Source organism: Homarus americanus, unplaced genomic scaffold (genome assembly GCF_018991925.1).
Source record: "Homarus americanus isolate GMGI-L3 unplaced genomic scaffold, GMGI_Hamer_2.0 scaffold41733, whole genome shotgun sequence".
NCBI lineage: Eukaryota > Metazoa > Arthropoda > Malacostraca > Decapoda > Nephropidae > Homarus > Homarus americanus.
In genome coordinates this window covers 15-6,435 of record NW_024746850.1, presented here as the reverse complement: position 1 = coordinate 6,435, position 6,421 = coordinate 15, and the positions used below count along the sequence as shown (strand labels likewise).

The 6,421-nt window shown below is 46.0% G+C and overlaps 1 pseudogene; it reads left to right on the top strand.

Moving 5' to 3' along the window:
* The first annotated feature begins 5,167 nt into the window (after positions 1 to 5,167).
* LOC121879444 lies at positions 5,168 to 5,543 on the top strand (annotated as a pseudogene).
* Positions 5,544 to 6,421: the final 878 nt, after the last annotated feature.

The following is a 6,421-nucleotide window of genomic DNA, read 5'->3' as shown; positions in this document are numbered from 1 at the left end:
AAACACACTAATAGTGTATATTAGTTGAATGCACAATCTGATGAGAAGTCAAAAAAAAAAAAAACAACATAACAATAACCTAGAAAGAGTGTAGAGTATTTTTGTGCAAACTATTATACTAGTAGATGGTCTAAGATAACTGTATGTGAAGGAAAAGGTGTGCTCTCCACTCAAACTTTCTTTTTATGAAATCTCCTACTCCCCAGCTGAGCGGTACGCCCAATGGGAAACAAAACGTGGCACATAACACGCCGCCCGCCAGCTCTGGCTCGGTGAATAGGAATCAGTAATCGGGCGGAGTATAAACAACACCGCCGCCAATGTGCTCCTCCCATCTCTGAGGAAATCTGGCGGGCAACTTAGTATTATATTAGCATGTAATAATAATAAAAATAATAATAATAATAATACTACTACTACTAATAATAATAATAATAATAATAATATTAATAATAATAATATTAATAATAATAACATGCAATTTCATTTTATAACACATACTAACAAAATAGTGTATAGCCTACTATACTTAACTATAATAGGTTAGGTTGCGTAGGAGGATCTAAAAAGTACAGTAGTATACACACACACACACACACACACACACACACACACACACACACACACACATACATATAGACAACAAACTAAATTAGAAACCACACGTCAGTGAAGTTATCAAATCCTCCAGTTTCCGTCTCCACCTCCCACGCCGACTCAAGTCCCTCGGTGGTCCTGCACACGAGCTCCTCAGTGTTTACACAACATTCATACTTCCCAAGCTCACCTATGCCTCCTCCACCTGGTCTTCCTCCCTAAATGCCACACAACGTAAACACCTCGAAAAAGTGCAAAAGAGGCCATGCAAGATTATTCTCTACCCTTCCTACTCCACATATCAAGAAGCGCTCAACACACTGACCCTTTAGACTCTCACTGACCATCACCACGACCTCATCTGCAAATTTGGTAAGAAGCTTCTACACCATCCCAGACACCGGCTCCTACTACCACCTGAGATCCCTAGTCCGAGAATTGCTCTTCGACACCACAACCGCATCCAGCCCAGCCCATACGTGCACGAACTGATCGCTATAAGAACAGCCCAGTCCCAACCATTGTAAAAATTATCGATAACTTGTAATAAATCAGTGTACTCACTCCCAGTAAACACTACTCCTGGCACTGTCACTATGTTGAAATGAACTGTAGTTTGAGCTTTTCCCCAGCTAGTTATTATATGTCTTATTTGTGTCACTCATGTTACTTGTATATTATTTGTAATTCGTAACCCATTCCCCAAATATGTAACTGTATATTTTCAGTCTTCTGGCTGCCAAGCTCTTTCAATAAACCGTTAATTATTATTATTATTATTATTATTTATATGTTGGCCCATACCAACTCACTCCCCTGAACCCTCCTCCCCAGCGGACTATCAACAAGTTCTTGCCATAAGGTACTATCTCATTTGGCCAAGGAATGGAACCAGTGATGAATAGTGGTGAACAGTGCTTAACTCAGTGAAAAACAACTCAGCAGTTGAGTCTTACCCAAGCTAGCTAACCACCTTCACACAGTGAGGTCCCAGGTACCCAGTTATACTTCCCCTGAGACTCCACGATAGAGAGGCCTGGGACCACACCTCACCCACTTGAATGAGTGAGTCATGTCGACCACGTGGTGTCCCCAAGATGCTACGACAACACGTAGTGAATGTTTTGCTACAGCATCATCATGTGAATTTCCTCATAACACCATCTGTGAGGTAACTGCTACATCATCAGGCCCTCATAACGCCATCTGTGAGGGAGTTACTACACTACGTGTCTGGTGTTCAACATCTCACCTTACATGATCTACGCGTGCAAACATTAATCTGTATGTTCACTGTGTGCTCCTTCACCTTTCTCTAATGAGGGCTTTTGTTAAACCACCAATTTATGATGTACTAAGTCATTTGTGTCCAATGTATACTTTCGAAAAGCCCTTGTTTGGGGAAGGTAGGAGAGAGTAGTCGTCATTATTGTCCAAGCCACATTATTTATTTCTATATATAAGTAATGCAGGCTGGTTTTTAAATACCTCAATCCCCTAACGGTGCCGTTTGTATATTAAGCAATACCGAAGCCATACAGTACAACACCAGCGAATATGAAGTATCACTGTAACCGGCAACTGTTACTCACTCATACCTACATACATATAGAGAGTCTTTACAGAATGATAGCAGACACGAGGAAGACGAACAACAAGAGGAGAAGAGTTAGAAGAAAATCAACTTCAAGCTAAGAAGAAGAATACCAAGACATTTCCTCCAAACAAGAAAACAACACACACAATCAAGCCGACCAAACACTGAGAAACCATGGCGGAACCCAACATGCACCGGACACTTGACCTGACTCTATCCTGCCGCATCCAGGCGAGTTGCTGCTTAAAGTCCTTCACGCAAGCGCTGTTTAGCCACTGCACCTATTCTATCCTCCTAAAATTCACTTCAATCCCCCCTGCCACTAGCATGTTATGTATGTATGTATGTATGTATGTATGAATGAATGCTAACTGCAACTTTGCGTATTAAAACTCATTACTCTTACCGAAGTAATATAGTGCGTGGTTATGTTATGTCATGTTAGGATAGATTATAAACTACATTGGGTTACATTTCGTGAGGTTCGGTGACGCTACAGGAAGTTAGGGGAGGTACCTGGAGGTTAGGTGAATGTTGACTGACTGACTGACAATTATTAGGAAGTGGTTCCAACACGTTCACACACAACCTATACTCATACCACAAGTCCAGAATTAGAGAGGATCATGTTATTGGATATATTTTCAACGATTTATTCAGTGTCTAACCAACTCTTTAGCGATTTAAATGTGGACCTAAAATTAGGTCCGTATATTTGTTTGTCGTGGTGGTGGTGGTGGTGTGCGCCCGTCCATCAGGTTGAGTAACCACCAAAACCATAAAGGGTGCGGCCCTGCCGTTTCAGGGCATAAACCACATCCATGGCGGTGACGGTCTTCCTTTTTGCGTGCTCGGTGTAGGTGACGGCGTCACGGATGACGTTCTCCAGAAACACCTTGAGGACGCCGCGGGTCTCCTCGTAGATGAGGCCGGATATACGTTTAACACCTCCACGCCGAGCTAGACGACGAATGGCGGGCTTGGTGATACCCTGGATGTTGTCACGAAGCACCTTACGATGACGCTTGGCGCCGCCCTTTCCAAGTCCCTTGCCTCCTTTGCCTCGTCCAGTCATGTTGTTGTGGTTGCTACTACAGGTGGTCCTGGTGTGGCTTCGCCCACGGTTTGGTGGGAGTAGGTGGCGTGCTGTGGACGCAGCGGTAGTATCGTTCATCCAAGGCCGTCCCTCCCTCTTGGAGGTGGGGCGTAGCTTGCGGATGACGCATGCGGCACTCGTGGCCAATGAGGTGGCCACTGAGGTGGAGAATGTCTGTATATAAGCCCGCCCGCCTGCCAGGCCGCCCGTATTTACTATTTCGTCGTCGAGATGGCCCGTACTAAACAGACTGCCCGCAAGCCCACTGGAGGCAAGGCTCCACGGAAGCAGCTTGCCACCAAGGCAGCTCGCAAGTCCGCCCCAGCCACCGGTGGTGTCAAGAAGCCCCATCGTTACAGGCCCGGAACCGTCGCCCTTCGTGAGATCCGCCGTTACCAGAAGAGCACAGAGCTACTCATCAGGAAGCTGCCCTTCCAGCGCCTGGTGCGTGAGATCGCCCAGGATTTCAAGACTGACCTGCGCTTCCAGTCGTCTGCCGTCATGGCTCTGCAGGAAGCCTCTGAGGCTTACCTGGTGGGTCTTTTCGAGGACACCAACCTGTGTGCCATTCACGCCAAGCGCGTTACCATCATGCCCAAGGACATCCAGCTGGCTCGGCGCATCCGCGGAGAGCGTGCTTAAGTCCTCTTCCTTGGGGAAAAACAAAAAGCACAACAAAACCTACCAGACATCTATAACTCGGCCCTTCTCAGGGCCAAAGAACTGTTCTGAAGATAATTTTCATGACAATCGAAATGGTTGGTGGTCGGAGAGCGTTAATTTCGGTTACCCAAATCGCCTAACGGTAAGTTGGTAACATTCGTGGAGGTACGATTGTATAGTAGGTCATCAATTCGGGAGGTGGGTGGGTGCAACAAACAAGAGCTAGTAACAAATAAATATATAAAGAATAAGTAAGTAAATAAATAAATAAAATAAAAGAAAATACAATAAAATACAATAAAATAAAATAAATTGTTTACATGAAATAGGCGTGCTGCAAACATGAAATGAAGCCCAAACACACTCCATGTATGTCACTTTGCAGTGGGTGTAAAAGTACTCCACGCAGAATTTATTTATTTATTTATTATGTTTCGATTTAGTCCGGTTTCTACGCCAATAGAGAATGCAGATTATTATAATTTTTTTTTTTTTTTATTTCCCTCTCAATATATCACTGTCGGTAACTGTCTCTTTAACATGTAACTGTGGCTCCGATGGAGCCGATTAAGTTGTAGTAGTGTGATGGCGTGTTTGTTGTGCACAAGTAACCTCTTACTTGGAAGAGGTGTACTTGGTGACAGCCTTGGTGCCCTCAGACACGGCATGCTTGGCCAGTTCACCGGGCAGCAAGAGTCGGACAGCTGTCTGGATTTCCCGACTTGTAATGGTGGAGCGTTTGTTGTAGTGCGCCAGGCGGGAAGCTTCGGCAGCGATGCGCTCGAAGATGTCGTTCACGAAAGAGTTCATGATGGACATAGCTTTGGAGGAGACTCCTGTGTCGGGGTGCACTTGCTTCAGCACCTTGTAGATGTAGATGCTGTAGCTTTCCTTCCTCCTGCGCTTCTTCTTCTTGTCACCCTTGGCAATGGCCTTCTGGGCCTTTCCAGCCTTCTTGGCAGCCTTTCCGGAAGTTTTGGGAGGCATGGCGGCACAGTTACTCGTGGCGCGGAGCGAGAGAATTGAAAACTGGCCCGACTAACTTTTCCTTATATACCGAGCGGGCCGCTCAGGATCAGACTGGCTGCAGCTACGGCTCTCTTACATTGGTTGGGTCCGCGAGACGGCCACCTGGCCTGATCCTGAGCTGGGTATAAAAGACCAAGGTGGCGGGCGGAAATTTAACTCCTATCACGAAAAGCAGCAGCAGCAACATGTCAGGACGCGGCAAGGGAGGCAGGGTGAAGGGCAAGTCAAAGTCCCGTTCTAGCAGGGCCGGACTCCAGTTCCCCGTGGGTAGGATCCACCGTCTCTTGCGTAAAGGCAACTATGCTGAGCGTGTTGGTGCAGGTGCCCCTGTGTACCTTGCAGCCGTCATGGAGTACCTGGCAGCAGAAGTGCTCGAGCTGGCCGGTATCGCCGCTCATGACAACAAGAAGACCTGCATTATCCCAAGGCCATCTTCTTCAGCTTGCCATTCGCAATGACGAGGAGCTGAACAAGCTCCTGTCTGGAGTCACCATTGCCCAAGGGGGTGTCCTTCCTAACATCCAAGCTGTGCTCCTCCCCAAGAAGACAAAGAAGAAATAAGAACCCAAGGTTCGTTCACACAAGACAACCTAACCAAACAGGCTCCTTTCGGAGCCACAGGATATCACTTAAAGAGAGAAATATACGACATCAACGTTTTGCAGGATAACACTCTATTTTACGTCAAATTAGCATAGTATTGTGGAAATAGAGTGAAATTGATTTAGAATGGTGTAGATGTGAAGGGCGGTTGTGGGGGCCTGGGGTGGGGGACTTAAACGGGACTTAGAAGGGCGCAGAAGCAGCTTTAGCAGCAGCAGCAGCAAGGGAGGCGACCTTATTTTCAGTCAGGTTCATACACAAAGAAATACATCAGATTCATTGACAGTACAGTACACATTTACCAGTGTGGGCTAGCCAATTTGGGATAAAGAGCAAGAATGTAATGTCCTCAATGAAGTAATGACATAGTTCAAGATACAATAAGTGAGGTGGCCTGAAGGCTTTGACAGTGTCACATTCAATAATATAGTGCTTTAAAGGTGTATCACAAAGTTTACATGCTGAGTGTTCCGGTATGGGTACAGCGTTACTAACTTGCCAGATGTGTCTGTATCCTAACCTAATTCTGGCCACGACTACATCACACAGGCAGGCAGGAGCAAGTTGTTTGGACACTATTCCTAGCCCCCTTGGTCCCTGTTCACCTACCTACTGTAGCAGTAAGTAGGTACCTGTTGTAAATCGAAAGGTTGCGAATTCGTATTCAGGGAAAGTTGTTGGAGCTTCTAAACTTGAACTGACACAATCCGAGGAGTGGTGACCCGAGGATCACAGACACTATCTCTCCCTTCCTAACCTCCTGCTCCTTCCTCTGTCCTCCCAAAATTGAACCATGCTATCGCAAAGGTAATAATACAGGTAGAGACAACAACATA